A 19,171-nucleotide genomic window follows, 5' to 3' on the forward strand; every position below is an offset into this window, starting at 1 on the left:
AGAATTTTGTTTCATAGGCCCCTCCCCCAGAGATCCGGATATAGAACATTGAAGATGGAGCTTAGGCAGCTGTATTTTTTTTTTAACATTTTTATTGGGGTATAATTGCTTTATAACGGTGTGTTAGTTTCTGCTTTATAACAAAGTGAATCAGCTATACATATACATATGTTCCTGTATCTCTTCCCTCTTGCACCTCCCTCCCTCCCACCCTCCCTATCCCACCCCTCTAGGTGGTCACAAAGCACCGAGCTGATCTCCCTGTGCTATGCGGCTGCTTCCCACTAGCTATCTACCTTACGTTTGTTAGTGTATATATGTCCATGCCTCTCTCTCGCTTTGTCACAACTCACCCTTCCCCCTCCCTATATCCTCAAGTCCGTTCTCCAGTAGGTCTGTGTCTTTATTCCTGTCTTACCCTTAGGTTCTTCATGACATTTTTTTTCTTAAATTCCATATATATATGTTAGCATACGATATTTGTCTTTCTCTTTCTGACTGACTTCACTCTGTATGACAGACTCTAGGTCTATCCACCTCATTACAAATAGCTCAATTTCGTTTCTTTTTATGGCTGAGTAATATTCCATCGTATATATGAGCCACATCTTCTTTATCCACTCATCCGATGATGGGCACTTAGGTTGTTTCCATCTCTGGGCTATTGTAAATATAGCTGCAATGAACATTTTGGTACATGACTCTTTTTGAATTTTGGTTTTCTCAGGGTATATGCCCAGTAGTGGGATTGCTGGGTCATATGGTAGTTCTATTTGTAGTTTTTTAAGGAACCTCCATACTGTTCTCCATAGTGGCTGAACCAATTCACATTCCCACCAGCAGTGCAAGAGTGTTCCCTTTTCTCCACACCCTCTCCAGCATTTATTGTTTCTAGATTTTTTGATGATGGCCATTCTGACTGGTGTGAGATGATATCTCATTGTAGTTTTGATTTGCATTTCTCTAATGATTAATGATGTTGAGCATTCTTTCATGTGTTTGTTGGCAGTCTGTATATCTTCTTTGGAGAAATGTCTGTTTAGGTCTTCTGCCCATTTTTGGATTGTGTTGTTTGTTTTTTTGTTATTGAGCTGCATGAGCTGCTTGTAAATTTTGGAGATTAATCCTTTGTCAGTTGCTTCATTTGAAAATATTTTCTCCCATTCTGAGGGTTGTCTTTTATGGTTTCCTTTGCTGTGCAAAAGCTTTGAAGTTTCATTAGGTCCCATTTGTTTATTTTTGTTTTTATTTCCATTACTCTAGGAGGTGGGTCAGAAAGGATCTTGCTGTGATTTATGTCATAGGGTGTTCTGCCTATGTTTTCCTCTAAGAGTTTCTGGCCTTACATTTAGGTTTTTAATCCATTTTGAGCTTATTTTTGTGTATGGTATTAGCGAGTGATCTAATCTCATACTTTTACATGTACCTGTCCAGTTTTCCGAGCACCACTTATTGAAGCGGTTGTCTTTTCCCAATGTATATTCTTGCCTCCTTTATCAAAGATAAGGTGACCATATGTGCATGGGTTTATCTCTGGGCTTTCTACCCTGTTCCATTCATCTATATTTCTGTTTTTGTGCCACTACCATACTGTCTTGATTACTGTAGCTTTGTAGTATAGTCTGAAGTCAGGGAGCCTGATTCCTCCAGCTCCATTTTTCTTTCTCAAGATTGCTTTGGCTATTCGGGGTCTTTTGTGTTTCCATACAAATTGTGAAATTTTTTGTTCTAGTTCTGTGAAAAATGCCTGTGGTAGTTTGATAGGGATTGCATTGAATCTGTAGATTGCTTTGAGTAGTATAGTCATTTTCACAATGTTGATCCTTCCCATCCAAGAACATGGTATATCGCTCCATCTATTTGTATCATCTTTAATTTCTTTCATCAGTGTCTTATAATTTTCTGCATACAGGTCTTTTGTCTCCTTAGGTAGGTTTATTCCTAGATATTTTATTCTTTTTGTTGCCATGGTAAACGGGAGTGTTTCCTTAATTTCTCTTTCAGATTCTTCATTATTAGTGTATAGGAATGCAAGAGAATTCTGTGCATTAATTTTGTATCCTGCAACTTTACCAAATTCATTGATTATCTCTAGTAGTTTTCTGGTACCATCTTTAGGATTCTCTATGTATAGTATCATGTCATCTGCAGACAGTGACAGCTTTACTTCTTCTTTTCCGATTTGGATTCCTTTTATTTCCTTTTCTTCTCTGATTGCTGTGGCTAAAACTTCCAAAACTATGTTGAATAAGAGTGGTGAGAGTGAGCAACCTTGTCTCGTTGCTGATCTTAGTGGATATGGTTTCAGTTTTTCACCATTGAGGATGATGTTGGCTGTGGGCATGTCATATATGGCCTTTATTATGTTGAGGAAAGTTCCCTCTATGCCTACTTTCTGCAGGGTTTTTATCATAAATGGGTGTTGAATTTTGTCAAAAGCTTTCTCTGCATCTATTGAGATGATCATATGGTTTTTCTCCTTCAATTTGTTAATATGGTTTATCACATTGATAGATTTGCGTATATGATGAATCCTTGCATTCCCGGAATGAACCCCACTTGATCATGATGTATGATCCTTTTAATGTGCTGTTGGATTCTGTTTGCTAGTATTTTGTTGAGGATTTTTGCCTCTATGTTCATCAGTGATATTGACCTGTAGTTTACTTTCTTTGTGACATCTTTGTCTGGTGTTGGTATCAGGGTGATGGTGGCCTTGTAGACTGAGTTTGGGAGTGTTCCTCCCTCTGCTATATTTTGGAAGAGTTTGAGAAGGATAGGTGTTAGCTCTTCTGTAAATGTTTGATAGAATTCGCCTGTGAAGCCATCTGGTCCTGGGCTTTTGTTTGTTGGAAGATTTTTAATCACAGTTTCAATTTCAGTGCTTGTGATTGGTCTGTTCATATTTTCTATTTCTTCCTGATTCAATTGGAAGTTTGTGCATTTCTAAGAATTTGTCCATTTCTTCCAGGTTGTCCATTTTATTGGCATAGAGTTGCTTGTAGTAATCTCTCATGATCTGTTTTAGTTTTGCAGTGTCAGTTGTTACTTTTCCTTTTTCATTTCTAATTCTATTGATTTGAATCTTCTCCCTTTTTTTCTTGATGAGTCTGGCTAATGGTTTATCTATTGTTTTATCTTCTCAAATAACCAGCTTTTAGTTTTATTGATCTTTGCTATTGTTTCCTTCATTTCTTTTTCATTTATTTCTGATCTGATGTTTATGATTTCTTTCCTTCTGCTAACTTTGGGGTTTTTTTGTTCTTCTTTCTCTAATTGCTTTAGGTGCAAGGTTAGGTTGTTTATTCGAGATGCTTCCTGCTTCTTAAGGTGGGCTTGTATTGCTATAAACTTCCCTCTTAGAACTGCTTTTGCTGCATCCCATAGGTTTTGGATCGTTGTGTCTCCATTGTCATTTGTTTCTAGGTATTTTTTTATTTCCTCTTTGATTTCTTCAGTGATCACTTCGTTATTAAGTAGTGTATTGTTTAATCTCCATGTGTTTGTATTTTTTACAGATCTTTTCCTGTAATTGATATCTAGTCTCATGGCGTTGTGGTCGGAAAAGATACTTGATACAATTTCAGTTTTCTTAAATTTACCAAGGCTTGATTTGTGACCCAAGATATGATCTATCCTGGAGAATGTTCCATGAGCACTTGAGAAAAATGTGTATTCTGTTGTTTTTGGATGGAGTGTCCTATAAATATCAATTAAGTCCATCTTGTTTAATGTATCATTTAAAACTTGTGTTTCCTTATTTATTTACATTTTGGATGATCTGTCCATTGGTGAAAGTGGGGTGTTAAAGTCCCCTACTCTGAATGTGTTACTGTCGATTTCCCCTTTTGTGCCTGTTAGTATTTAGGCAGCTGTATTTTTAATAAGCACTCCCAGGTGACCTGATACAAGTGGTAAGAGATGCCCATTTCGAGAAATTCTTTTCTATTACTTTTTTTCTAGTCTGGGGAGAAACAACTGTTTATCTGGCCCAAAGTTTCCCATTTTTCCCCAGCTTCATTCTCCTTTCAATCTCAATTCAGGAAATCTGATGGCCCAACCTAGATTTGCATGTGAAAGAACAACCTACCTGCCATGTATCTCCAGAGACCACAGTCCAAACTTTGAAATACTTAGAGAACCTGCATTTGAATCTCAACCTAGACACTTTTCTCCCTATTCTGAGGCTTAAAGTATCCCTACACATACATAATGATAAATCTCTCTTTTCTGAGTAAGACATTTTGTAACTGTTATTTTAAAAAATTTGGATCTCATTTTCTTTTCTTTTTCTTTTCTGTTCTCAGAAGACCTCAGTAATTTTTTTTTTTTTTTTTTTTTTTTTTGCGGTACGCGGGCCTCTCACTGCTGTGGCCTCTCCCGTTGCAGAGCACAGGACGCGGAGGCTCAGCGGCCATGGCTCATGGGCCCAGCCGCTCCATGGCATGTGGGATCCTCCCGGACCAGGGCACGAACCCATGTCCCCTGCATCGGCAGGCAGACTCTCAACCACTGCGCCACCAGGGAAGCCCTGACCTCAGTAATTCTTGTTTCTGAGTTAAGATAAAATGAAAGACGGGTCATGTATGCTAAAATGTGTAATTAGGCGATGCTAATTAAGTACTTTAAAATGATTAGACGAAAGCACCTTATGTGTACTTCCAGCCTCAGTCAAGGGCGTGGCTTCAGGCTAACATCAGAGGTAATTGGGTTGCCTTCCCTGACTCAAACTGCTTTTTTGCCATGAATCCTACGGATCTTGCATTTCAGATTTCATTTCTTCCTTCAAGCAAGTATAGGAACAAAGTATCTTCTTCCTATCCCTTAATCAAAAGCCATAATGCCGGAACTCTTCTCTGTGCCTCCGTAGAGTGTTTTAAAGACTCCCGTGGAGGCCTTGGGTTCAGGGATACTATGTGAATTGGACCATGAGGTAAAAGCAGAGGAGTTGCTTTTAACTCATAGTTCAATTACTGTGAGACTTGGAACAAGTCACTTTGCCTTTTTGAGATTTGATCCCAGGAGTTGTTGTGAGACTTGGTGATATAATATTTAAAACACGTGCAAAATATTTAGCACTTGATAGATAATCAATGAATGCCAGTTATTATTATTACCTACTACTGTATTTACCAAACCCGGATGATAAGCCAGTACAACTACTATGGTAAAAATCTGGGCTTCCAAACAGCAAGTGAGATCTGAAAACATAATGGGTCTAGTATTTGTTCTTAAAGGCCACATATGATTTAATCCTTGAAGTATTTTTGTCCTGTGGAAAAAAGTAAAAAAGGAAGAAGGAAGGTGGTTTGGAGAGCTGGCAGTGTATTGCTCAGCTGAGCTAGACTGGTAGCAAAAGCCAGCATTAGAGAGGATTCTTGGAGAGGCAGCCTATCATTAACTGTGAGGGCAATGGATCCTCTGAAACTTCTTCATATTATAGAGCGCTCGTTGTTTTCGGCATTTCCTTGCTATCATTTTCTCTTTCTTGGGTCGTATATGCATACATTGAATTACGTGGAAAATGTAACCGAAGACCAGAGCCTTTCTTTTTCTTTTTGGATCCCCAAAAAACAGGAGTTTACTATGGTTTAGAAGTCAGAATGACGGTACATAATAATTAGGTTTAATTGACAACACTTTTTCTGAAATTTCTGAATTTTTGCTAAGTTTTATACATTATCACTAGCTTGAGTTTCCCCCCTCTGTCTTACTTTTATTACTCGAGTCACCAGAAGGGAAATTTAAAGTATTTCAAAAATAGCTGTTTCTGGGCAAGTCACCCAGCACACACTCCTCATGTTTCCTCTGGTTTCAAACATAAAGGGGAAGCCGGCTCAGACAAGAACAATCCTTGCTGCACACCCGCCAGCTCGCGCATCCCCCTTTTTATTCCGAGAGACTCCAGCTCAAAACAAAAGTTACAAGGGTAAGCGCTACTCTGAGTTCCTGACACAGCTAAACCCTGCTTGGTCTTCAAAAAATAGAGGTCTGTAATTCCTTTTTGAACATGCCTTCAAAGTGGAGGTCTTCAGCCACGAGCTCCTCTTTGACGCCATCTAGTGCCCACTGGTGGTCGGTCGGCTCCAAAGCTTCCCACCGTCTTAAAAGCTTTGTTGGTGTCTGCGGGCATGGCCATGGCTGCTCCAGTCATCTGTTCCTGCATCATCCGCGATTGGTCAGCAACATTATCTTGGCCCCAAATCAGAGAGTAAATGCCCCGAAGCCCAAAGACATTGTGGAAATACCAGGATGCAGAACTCACCCAGGAGGCATCTAATGTGAGTAGTTTAATTCCTTGCTGTAGCATGGGCTTAAAAGGCAGGGTCAGTGGAAACGGGACCTTGGTTGTGACAAAGCCTGAAAACGTCATGTTGAGCCATCCACCAATAAGAATCATAGGGAGGACACATGTGGCGTTGCCTTTCATCATGTCTATGAGCATAGCGGGGAGGGGGGTCAATCACAGGAGAAGGAGGCACATCCTTCCTTTTAGTTTTTTTGGAAAAATCCATCCTCTGGGTTGTTGAAGTAATATGTTTGTGCCAGGAGAGACTGTTTGGGAATGTATTTTCCATTTTCCCTGAGGCCTCTGCTTCGAATGAGGGCTTGACTGTCGGAGACTTGTTCCTGGGTGAGCTTCTTGTCGCTCTGCAGCAGGATGGACACGTAGTGGTGAATCATGCCCACGAAGAAGGTGATGATAACGATGGGCAGGACCACCCAGAGGCGGATGTTGGAGTCGAGTAGCAGCTCGGGCCCTTCCATCCTCACAGAGAGCCAGCTCCCGGCTTGCTGTAGCCGGGTTGATTTTCACTGGGGCGCGGGGCTTCTCGTCGAGTTCGCCTCCCAGCCTTCTCACGCCCCTCAGCCAGGCGAGCCCGGGACCACTGGGCAGCCCGCAAGCCCTTATTTTATTGACAAGTCAGGAGCATCTTTACCCAGAGGAAATGCCAGGTTACTGAATTTACCCACAAAACTCTTCCGAATCCTTTGTTACTTTGTGTGGATTTGATCTGTATAGATGACACATTAATAATGTTCTAGGGCCCAGAGAACTAATTATTTACCCACAGATCAAATCTGTCTTTCTCATTTGTATACCTGGCAACTGCAAAGGATGGGAGTTGGCAAACTTGTTAGCACTGTGGGAGTCTGGATACAGAGAACATTTATAGAACAAATTCTTGTTTGTGTTTAGGCATGGATGCCGATCTTAAATACTTTTGTACTAATCTACTGGGGCACTTGATTCAGGAAACATTTACTGAAGACCTGCTTTTTATGCTGCCCAACGCTGAATATAGCCATTGCGTTTCGCTGGGTGCAGGTGTGCATTTCATAAAGGAAACACAGCAGTACAAGAAGGAAAGTACATTTCCTTTACTAGGGAGAAGTAGCAGGTAGAAGAAATGTTGAGACTTTTTTCCCCCTCTCTTGCCCTGAATCTTTTCTCCCTGTCATCCAGAAAGTCAGGTCGTTTATTCTGCTTCATCCCTTCCAAGGAGGATTGTGACACTCCCCAAAGAAGTCACAGCAAACCTTCCTGGATTTTGTTTCCAAAAGTCTAAGCCAAGATGAACAAATCCAAACACTTAGAAGGGTCTGGCAGATAAAGTGATGGGAGGAGTGAGCTGGATGGCTCTGTGGTGAGTGGAGGGCATGTGGTTTGCATAAAGAAGGCATCTGCTGCGCTGCCCCAGATTTGTTTCGTTTTGTGAGCCCAGAGAAGCCAGACGTCCAAATTTCTAAAGGAAATCCAACTTTTGGTACAAAGAACTACCGGCCCCAGCCTACTTGGGAGAAGAGAACTAGATGAAGAGATAGGTTCCCCGAGACAAAAAAAGGGATTTTCCTGGGTTCAGAAAGGAAGATAATTTTGTGCGCTCTATAGAAATAGAGATCTTTACCCACAGCCTCATGGCAGCCTCTGGGTTGATGGAGAGGAGAGAGATGACTTCATGGTGCCCTAGGGAGGTGGGATCCCAGGCACTGAGATTTCCAGGGAAGCCTCCAAAAATTTCAGTCAGCCAATAAGATGAACTTTGGTGTAGAATCCCGTTTTAAGGGAAGACAAGGAACTATGGATATAAAAAATAAACTTAAAATGCTTAATTCCTTGCATAAGATAGTATTTTATCGAGGTGCCTATAGCAGAGTGGTTTAACATAACCTGGTTTCAATTACTGAGTTCAGACCATGGATCACACATTTATTTGCTGTGAGTCTTGAGGAAACATGTAAACTCTCAATGCATCAGTTTCTTCATGTTTAAAATGGGAATGGGGGCTTCCCTGGTGGCGCAGTGGTTGAGAGTCCACCTGCCGATGCAGGGAACACGGGTTCGTGCCCCGGTCCGGGAAGATCCCACATGCCGCGGAGCGGCTGGGCCCGTGAGCCATGGCCGCTGAGCCTGCGCGTCCTGAGCCTGTGCTCTGCAACGGGAGAGGCCACAGCAGTGAGAGGCCCGCGTACCGCAAAAAAAACACAAAAAAACAGGGAATGGTACTTAATAATACTAAGCCTACTTCAGTATTATGAGAATTAAAGTAAATAATATGTGTATATCTGGTATGATGAACAAGCAAGATGCATGAGATACAATTAGAAATCATCCTTATTTTAACTTCCTACTATCCTTTTAAAATTTATTTAGAAGAGAAGTCCTTCTTCTGCTGCTGGTTGAAAACACAGGCTGATGGATGAATTTTCGACTTCATTTTAGATATTAAGACCTTTTTCAGATTTCAAGGTTGCAAACATAATCTTAATTCTGAATATGGTCTGATGGATGAATTTTCGACTTCATTTTAGATATTAAGACCTTTTTCAGATTTCAAGGTTGCAAACATAATCTTAATTCTGAATATGGTCTGATCCCACATACCAGCAAAAACTCCAAATTTGATTTATAGTTCAATTTTCTCCTCGCTTTCATCTGAAAGATGGGAAAGGAGGGAAAGAAAGCTCTCCCTTGTTTGCTACTGCTGTAAGATGGCATTGTGCACACTGGGCCTGGCAGTTAAGTATGGATGACTCCTTGGCCATTTTATATATCCTTCGGTGCCCCCATGAGAACTTACCAGTACAAGCCGTACCTTGTCTTCCAGTTGCCACTTTCTCCCTCACTCCCTCAGTCCCCGTTTTCGTCTCTTTTTCTTTTTTCTTCTGGAGGTCCACAGAGCAGCCTCTGTTGCCTTCTGTCCTGTTGCTTCCCCAGACAGTCCTCTGGGGTGGGTTTTAAAACAGCTCCATGCTGGCACATGACACGTGTTTTTAAAAATGTCATTATTATCACCACAGTCGGAAATAACAGGTTTGAGAGGATTGTATGGAAAGACATATTTATCTAGTTCCAAATTAGGCACCTTATACTATAGATACATTTGTTTTATAGATACATTTTAAGAATGTTTCTTTAAATGAAAATTTGACAATTTGATGCTTTTCCCATGTACCTATTGTAAGTACCATACATGAGTTTACAAAGTATGAATGGGCCAACATAGGATTCATTAACTAAATATATGTGGATTTTTATGAAAGGGGCATTGAAGGCTTCCTGAAAGGAGGCAGCATTTGAATTAAGCCTTGGAATTTGAAGAGGGTTTTACCATGATAGGCCCAGATGGTGGGAAGGGGAAGGAGTGGGAAACCAGAGGCAAAAGAAATGTGTCTGGAGCTAATACTCATGAGTGACAGTGTGTTACAGCAGAGGTTGATTACAGGTAAAAGTTAAAGCTAGTATTGACTGAGGATTTCCTGAGTGCTTCATTTGGACTACTTCATTTATTCTTCTCAAGTTTGTGAGGCAAGTACTGTGAGTATCCCTGTTATGCATAAGGACATTGAGCCTTAGAGAGGCGAGGGTAGTGGCCTGAGTTCTCCCAGCTGGAGAGGGCAGGACGTGGGATTAGATCTGGCTGTCTGACCTGGGCAGGACCATGCCTAACTATTGCATTATGCAGGGCCCTTAGTTGTTAGGGGTTATAGGTGGCATTCACAATACACATTGGATCATAAAGAAGGTTTAGGATGGTCTGCATAAGAAAAATTTTAATTTTGTACATCAATCTTTGAAAAACTTACCGTTTTTCACTATATAATACTTTTAATAATTTCCTGCCATTCCTTTCTTCTTCTTCCCTTCCTCCCTCCCTTCTTTCTTTGTTTTTTTTTTATCAAGTTGTTATTAATGCAGGGACTGTGTTAGTCCCAGGATATGTAATGGTGAACCAAAATATATGCAGTCTCTGCCCTCATGGGAATTATATTCTCCAGGTGGGAGGGAGATAGATATTTAAATAGTTTCTAAGATTAAAATTGCAAGTGTGACTTTTACCTAAATGAATGGAAATTTGAGCTATTACAGCTTAAAGTGGGAGCTTTGATTTGAAAGGCCAGGGGAGAATTAGTGACTTTGAACCAAGTTCTGAAAGATAAATGAGAGTTAACTAGATGAAGTGGGAAGAGAGGAGTGCCCAGGCAATAGGAGCAGCATATGCAAAAGTCCTGTGGTAGGAAGAAGAATGGGCTATAAGGGCCTGAGTGGCTAAATCTGAGCATACCGGAGTGGGGCAATGTACAGAGCAAGACTGGAAAGGTGGGGGCCTGGTCATGCAGAGTCTTGCTGTACATGTTCGAGCTAGATAGTTTTCCTAAAGGCAAGGGGTTCTGACTTTTAAAAATGAAGCATTTTAAGCAGGGGTGGCCCCATGCTCAGATTTCATTTTGAACATACAACCCTAGCTGCCCTGCGGGGAGCAGATTGGAAGCGAGAGAAGTGGAAGTAGTTGGAAGAAGTAGATTATTCAGTCAGCCAGGTGAGAGAGGCATTGCTTAAACCAGGGGGTGGCAGTGATGAAGGGAGATGGGGGGATTCAAGAGACGTTTAAGGGGTGAAATCAACAGGACTTTGGGATTGACTCCATATGAGGGGTGAGAAACAGGGGTGGCATTAAGCAGACTCTATGTTTCTGACTTGGAAACTGGATGGTTTGCAGTCATTGAAAAAAGGAAGGCTAGCGATAGTTTTGTTTTGTTTTGTTTTGTTAAGGATTGGGTTGAGAGTAGCAGGGAAGACCATGAATTTTGAGTTAAATCACCTTTCAGATCTCAAAGATTTTTGGTAATGGAGTTTTAGCTTTGACTTACACTTTATCCCACCAGTACCCTACCTCTAATTTCCCCATTCCTGGCTCAGTTCCTATCCTGTGTGAAAACTGGGTCATCACAGACTGACAGTCAAGGGCTGCTGTCCAGTCGTTCACTGGACATGCCCTATAGCCCCTCAGATTCAACCTCTCCCTCCTGCAGATCCCAGAGCCAGCCTGGCTGCCCAGAGTAGACCTCAGATAGCTCAGGTGCTCTAGGCTTCTTACCTCAACTCAGACTACGACGTGCGACCCCTCCTGATGCTGATAAGGGCTGTCCAGCTGCTCCTATCTCGCTTCACTCTTGCTGGTTTGGCTTTATCATCACTGGCTCCCCTCTGCCCATGTCTTGCTTGCCACCTCCTCTCCACCTCCTTCCCAGTAGTTCCCAGCATGTCTTATGGAGCGCTCCACATTATATGACTAGTGGAGATGAATAATTCCTTCCTTCCTTCCTCTGGTCCTTCCCTCTGTCCTTCCTCAGAAACAATTCATGATTCTCAAGTGAAGCTGCTAATCTGAAAACTATCCACCAGATGGCACCAAAACATTATATTCCAAGTGTTCGGCCCTCAGTACACCTTCAAGAAAGCCCGAAGGTTTCACTACTAGAGATGATAAAGCAGAGCCCCAGGTGCCAGTTCAACAGAAATTAAAATTCCCACTCGAACCTCCCAGAATATTTGGTTTTGGATTTTGTCGATAGAGAGAGAGAGAGAGAGAGAGAGAGAGAGAGAGAGAGAGAGAGAGAGAGAGAGAGAGAGGAGAGAGGGAGAGGGAGAGAGAGAGGGAGAGAGAGAGAGAGAGAGAGAGAGAGAGAGAGAGAGAGAGAGAACACCTTTCTCAGTAAACAATCTTTATTTTTTATTTTCTGCTCTTTAGATTCTGGATAAAAGACTATGATGGACATTACAAAATGAGGAACATGAATATTTTCAGGGACACTGTCATTTTCACTTGTGTTTCCTTCACTGTCCTTTTCTTAGTGCTAAAGCTTTGCTTGTTACAGAACATCATGTCAAGAATAGAAATACAATAGCTCCCTCTTACCAAAGTAATAATTAAGATTAAGTGAAAACAAATGTATGCATCCAGCATCCTAGTTAAACAGAAGAGTAAAATTAACCATTTTCTCTAGTTTTAAAATGTAACTGTAATTTTTTTCCGTTTCAACATTTAGCTATCATTAATATAGCAAAAATAGTATGAGTGACCATTTAAATGATTAAAACAGTTAATGAAATGAACATATCTTCTTGGTATTATCTTCTAACTGTGGGATAGTGTGTTCTTCAATCAACATAATTAACAATTATGTTGTTGATGACAGCTTAAGAGACTTTGAGGGTTGTTTGTTGTTGTTAGTAATATTTCAGTGGCTTAAAAAATACCACACCCCTTATAAATTAACATTTTTTACTAGGTGATCAAATGTCTATCTGGCCAAATTTAGTCAAAACTTCATATGAGGAAATATCTATAAGGATTTGTGCTTTCAAATTTGGAGATCTGGGTACTGAGTGATTAAAGACTTTGCCAGGGGATGGAAAATGGGTAAAGAAACAATAGATGTTAAAATTTACTATTTTGATTCTTCTTTGGAGGCAAAAGAAATGATCTATGAATAAATGCACAGCAGGAAGTGAATTTTTAAAAGGAAGACATGTTAAGAAATAATTTGATGTTAACTCAGTTTTGTGTATATATTTTTATAATATTTCGTATGTATACTCTTTTGTCAAATTTGGCTGGCCAGCAATTGTAACATGCACATATATATACATAGAGTACATAAATATTCCTTGTTTTGCAAAGGTGTGTGTGCATGGGGGGTGGTGCTGTGTTTTTCCACTGCACAGAATAGAATGTGTCTTGCTCTAAAGCTTGGATGAATGTCTAGATGCTTCCCTACCCTAGGGAGTCATCTGAATGTCCACATTTCCCAGAGTGCTTTGGGATCACTTAGGCTAAAAGAGGCTACTTATTGTGAAGCTATCTTGTTTTATTCCTAAAGGAATTTCATCATTTTATATTTGTGAAAACTGTCAATGCATCTTTCTCAAAATGCAATTACCTGAAAGAAGCAAACCAACACAGAGTGGACCCCTTGTCTTCAAAGTCATTTTATTAAGAGTAAATTAGACTGAAAAAGTGATAGTCTGAAATGCATTTTCAATAGATTGCTGTCAGCCTTGCTACCTGTCAAACAGAGGCCTGAAGTTTCATAGTGACATATGGATTAGCCCAGTCTTCCCTGCAGCGTGAAAACAAAAGACAATTGGTGATGCATGGGGCAAACTCATCTTAAAACAGAGATATCAACAAAGGAATATGACAGCACGAAAAGACAGAGTGCAGCCTGCTGTCCACATTTACAAAGAGATTCTGTCTGAATCCATAACTTCAATACACTATGAGACAGAAAAAGAGAAAATACACGTTAAGTGTAATTGTTCATCGGGTAGTTTGCTTTAGCAAATGCTGAATTTCATTCTCGGAAGGGAGAAAGAAGTGGGAACAATGGATAAAATAGCTGCAGTTATAAAGAGTCATTAAGAAGAACCATATGGAATTAGAATTATTTGATTTTTTAAAATCATCCATCATAGGGACTTTAAATGAATGTTCAAAATTCTCATCCATTAATCAATTGAAAAAATAAAGGCTAAAGTCACAAAAGAACCTCAAGAGCAAAAAACTCTTTTCCCAGTTAGAGCTTTAAACGAGACTGGCAAGGTCATTTAGTTCAGGGTCTGTGTGAAAAAGAAGTGCATATCAAAGTAAGAGAAAATCATACAGATCTGCTTAGGTCTGGGAAAATACAGTATGGATTTTTTTTTAACACCTCATGTGAACAATTACCTAGGCCACTTGTATGACCAGTAACTTACAATTAAATAGAAATGAAAGTTCCTCTCATAGTCATTTTAATCCATACATCCTAAGGGACTCAAAAAACAAGTGTAATAACTAACACGATGCAAAAGTCAGTGAAGGAAAATGGTGCATTGAATTATAGACAATTCTGATTTTCTAAGCTTAGGATTAGATGCTAAAAGACCAAAGTAAGAGAGTTTTGGAGTTACGCAGTGGCCACCAGAGACCCACGCAGAGCTCAGAAGGAAAAGTTCAGGAAAGGGCAACTTTGGGGTATCCTGAAGGAGTTTGCCCACGGGACAGGGGTCAGTGATGGATGCTATTTTGTCAAATCATCACCTGCATGATGGCTTCCTTTGGCGACAGGGCTGGCTCTGCAAATGGGAATAGGCAGCTGTCTACAGAGGGTCACTTAAAATGGGAACTGGAAGCCTCATTGGGGTTCCTTGAAACTCCTGTGATTAGTCACGTGTTAAGTGTTCATGGATATTTTACACAAGTGGAGGATGGGGGCATATTTTCTAATTAATATATTAGGGAGCTTTAGGATATCCATGTCCTTCCTAGGAAAGTGCAGAGTCCTGAAGGTTTGAAAAATGGAACAAATGAGTTTTGGGTGTTTTCCTTGGCCGAGCCAGAGGACACACATTTAAGATACTATTGATACATCAGAAGTCATCAGGTTTGGGAGGGGGCTGAGGTTATCAGAAATCAGTAGGGCAGTAGGAAAGAAATTAAGGGCATCAGTGGAAGCATTTCCAAAATTCATAATTTTGCCTTTAAGCAGAGTTCTTCCCAGAGAATTTAGCTTATTGATATCTGCTTTAGTACTCTATGGCCTTAAACATGCATAGGAAAATTACGTAGGAATAAAATAGACCTGTTTGTTGTATACTTTACATCATTTTTTAACACTTGTGTTTTCTTGTAATGTCCCTTTGTTTTCTCTATTCATTATATCTCTGTCAATAAATGTTTCTTTTTGAGTAGCATCGACATATATACACTATCAAACGTAAAATAGATAGCTAGTGGGAAGCAGCCGCATAGCACAGGGAGATCAGCTCGGTGCTTTGTGACCAACCACCTAGAGGGGTGGGATAGGGAGGGTGGGAGGGAGGCTCAAGAGGGAGGGGATATGCGGACATATGTATGCATATGGCTGATTCACTTTGGTGTACAACAGAAACTAACACAGTGTTGTGAAGCAATTATACTCCAATAAAGACCTAGTAAATATAAATAAATAAATAAATGTCTCTTTTTCCCACATACCCTTAGGAATCTGCTTTGATTTCTCATTTTTGGAGTCTAAACTCACACCCCTGAGACCACAGTGTGTACTCTTCTGACATAATTGCTGTTGATTTCGTTGCTATTAGATTTGTTCTTGTTGTTGTTGTACCGGTGTGGCTACACTATTATCTGAGCATTAACACACTGCGTCAGATAATTTTCAGCTGCATAAAAGGGATCTTAGTCGATTATCCAAATGAAGGTTTCTTTTTCTCTCATAGAAAATAGACCAGGATCAGCCAGCCAGGACTTTTACAGTGGCTCTCGTTAACATCAGAATCTAGATGCTTTCTCTCTTTCTGCTCCTCCATGTTTGGCTTATGACTTTTATCCGCCTGGTCACCTCATGAATCCCAGATGTTTGATCTCTAGCCTTTCCTGAGCATTACAAGTGGAGGAGGAACAAAGCCACATGGAGAAAGGGTGGTGTCTTTATCAGGAAAGCAAAGCTCTTCCAGATATCTCCAGGCATCTGCTTACATTTTCTTCACCCAAACTGTGTCTGATGACCATCCCTATCTCGAGAATGCTTGGAAATACAGCTTTTAGCTGGTCACGAAACCAGTTCTCTATTTGTATGGAAGAAGGAAAGACTTAGAGATATTGGTAGGTGACCGGCAGTCTCTACCTTACACTGACTTTTCTGCAGAGCCTATGTAGAGCGGAATAGGAAAATGCATTTCTAAAAAGATTCCATATTTAACTGCTTAGGGTATAAAGAAAAGATCTTGGAGGGAAATGTAGAGCAATGGATGGATGGTTGAAAATTCTAGCCGGGAATGTTGAAGAGGTTGATGTTTGGCCCAAGTGCACCAAGAAAGCTATTTTTTATTTTAAAAGGGTTAGAGGTTGACTTGTGTGGAATAAAGGTAGAGGCGCAGGAAAGAATACTAACATGAAGGAAAAGAAAAAGATGACCATGACTTGTTCCTTCATAATGTTTGAAAACCAAAGATAGGTAGGTGAATTTCACCTATCTGCACCGCACATGGGGCTGTAATGATGAATAAAGGCAGGCAGAACAGGCCAGTTCTGGCTTCTTGACTCTTTGCTGCTTGGGTGACTCAGTTACTTAGCCTCTATCCCCATGTCTGTGAAATTGAGACATTGACTATTCCTATCCCATTGCTTTGCAAGATTAAATGTTATAATGCCCAACCCATAACAATCCATCAAACCATGCTAAGTATCATCACCATTAATCTCATGACTGCAGGCCTGGAAATTATTTCACTGATTCGGGCTCTATCTTCACACAGCTGTTCTGTGTGATCTTGGACAAGTCATTTAACTCTGGGTGCAGATTTTTTATTTCAGTAAAATGAATGTAGTAATATCAACCTCATGCACTAGTTGTAACAAACAAATAACGGGCTTATGTAAAAATCCTTTAAATGGAGAATCTTTATATCCAAGTGTGAGATATTATTAGTGTTACTATATTGCCTACACTTTTTTTCCCCTTTCCTATTTGTTACTTTTTTTTCTCTACTCTCTGCTTACTTTCTCAAATGAAATTGGCACAGGGTAGAGTAGCTAATATTTGGGATCTTTCTAAAAATTAGAGTTGACAAATAGGGATGGTATTCCATCAATCTGTAGCCGCTAGTGCCCAAATATTTATCTGTGAGAAACTGAGCTGTGGTCTAATATACTCCTTGTGAGTTTTAGCCCAGATGGAAAAATTGTGTTGTCAAGCTGCGTGTGCCAGAGACCAATGTACTCTTCTGACACGTTACAAGTTCTAACTGCTTCCTTTCGGCTTTGAAAAGTATTAAAATTTTCTACCGTTATGATAAACAATTCCCATTTAAAACAATCTCAGCTTGGAGAGTCTGCAGAGGAGAACAGTGCAGATGATCTGCCTCTGCTGGCAGGAGTTGTCACTGATCTCCACTGCCCCCTGCCTCAGCCCTGGGGCAATTCCACATGCACTCGGCCTTAACAGCACTACAGTTCCCACAGATGTTGTCAGCTTTAGTCACTTTAAGTAGTGTCTGGTAGGCAGTAAAGAAATGGTTTCAGTAGGATATTCTTAATTTTTAGAGTTCAGGTAGATACTAACACATTCCTTTTATGCCTCCTAAATAATTTTCTATTAGTGCAATATATTGAATTTCTATTCCAATTTTCCATAATTTTATTTAAGGGACACTTAGTACTTGATAACAGCTTTTTCCAGATTGATGCATCAGAACTTTTGTTTTTCACCATTAATTCTAAAACCTTAAAAATGAGGCTGAGTAATGGCTGGCATTTTTCTTTTTTATGTGTTAGGAAGAAGAGTTCTTTGTATCTGGCTTCAGCTCTCCTTTAGTTTATCCCTCTTTTCTGCCCTTCTTTCTTACCCTACTTATAGACAAGATCAATGTCGTTCAAGATGTCAGGCAGCACTTAGGCAAAGCACATGGGTGCCATTGTCTTATATGATGCCCGTGGTTTGGATCTCATTCTCAAGGACATAGGACTAGGGGACTCAATTGACTAGATGCTGAGGAAGTGGGTCACAATCAAGAGACCCACTAGGGATTTCTTTACAAGTAAGAAGGCCAATATACTAATTTATAATAGAAAATATTTCTTATCACAAGAATATCTATGACTAACCATCCCTGGTATTAGCAGGCCCACCCCTAGCCGTGTGGGGCTGAGACGGGGGTACTAATCGGGGCCCACGTACCATGTAAATGTTTAGGAGTAATAAATTAATATATGATTGATCAAAATATGTTCTGTCTTCCTACCTTGACAAATGTTCCTACCTTGACAAATGTACCTTCGTTATAATCTAGAAGGCCAGGTTAGAATTAGAATTCTTCACTTTCCTTGTGGGGAGGAGCCAGTTTCACGGCTCCCAGCCTCCATGCCTATGCTCGCCAGCCTCTGACCCATCTCTTTTCATCCCTGGATCTTTCCATGGCCTGCTAAGCATCTCACATGTATGTTGTGAACACCTCAACTGACACAAGCACAAGTTCATCCGTTCCACCAGCAAACAGCCACCCACCGGCCATTCCTCTGCCTGGCTTTGGGAGGTGAGACCCAGGGAAGAGACAGTACAGACTAGTGTGGCAAACTTGGAGCCTTTTAGGTAGGAACTGTAGGGTTCTGGGCAATCAGAACATGATGCTAGAGCCAGCCCAGATGCCCAGAGTAGACTTAAGTTGTCTCAGGTGCTCTAGGCTGGTGACCTTGACTCAGACCACAATGTAGGGGCCCTCCTAACACTGATTAGTGCCGTTCAGCTGTTCTGTCCTTGCTTCAGCTCTTGCTAGTTTGGCTTCACCACCACTCACTTCTCCTCCACCCCCACCATCTGGACTACTGCTCTCCTCCATCTCCTTACCAGTAATCCCCACCATCCCACACTTTCCCTGCCCTTCCACTCTGCCTAGAAAGCGTTATATGGACCCTCAGATCCTTGTTTCCAGAAAGGACAAACATCCATTACCTTTAATCAAATAAATTTTAGGTCTGCCATCTGGAAATTCCCCTGAGTCACCTTGCCTGGATTTGGGGTGGTCCCTTAACTCCTCAGTTATCTGTTCTTAGGAATTTCCTGGGTTTATGTACCCATTACTGATCTCATCTATTGGATGAGCTTCCTTAACCGTTATGAAAAATCATTAAGAAGTATTTCACTGGTTATCAGGATGATCTTAATATAAGTTTCACCCCCCATATTCTTTTTAAAAAATTTTTAATTGAAGTATAGTTGATTTACAATGTTGTGTTAGTTTCTGGTGTACAGCAAGGTGATTCAGTTATACATGTATATATATATATATATATATATATTCTTTTTCATATTCTTTTCCATTATGATTTATTACAGGATATTGAAT

General features: G+C 40.5%; 1 pseudogene; it reads right to left on the reverse strand.

Annotated features, from left to right (window-relative positions):
- Window positions 1–5,918: 5,918 nt before the first annotated feature.
- On the reverse strand, window positions 5,919–6,769 carry LOC132520470 (ER membrane protein complex subunit 3-like; annotated as a pseudogene).
- Between the last annotated feature and the right edge of the window lie 12,402 nt (window positions 6,770–19,171).

The sequence above is a fragment of the Lagenorhynchus albirostris genome, chromosome 5 (assembly GCF_949774975.1).
Source record: "Lagenorhynchus albirostris chromosome 5, mLagAlb1.1, whole genome shotgun sequence".
NCBI lineage: Eukaryota > Metazoa > Chordata > Mammalia > Artiodactyla > Delphinidae > Lagenorhynchus > Lagenorhynchus albirostris.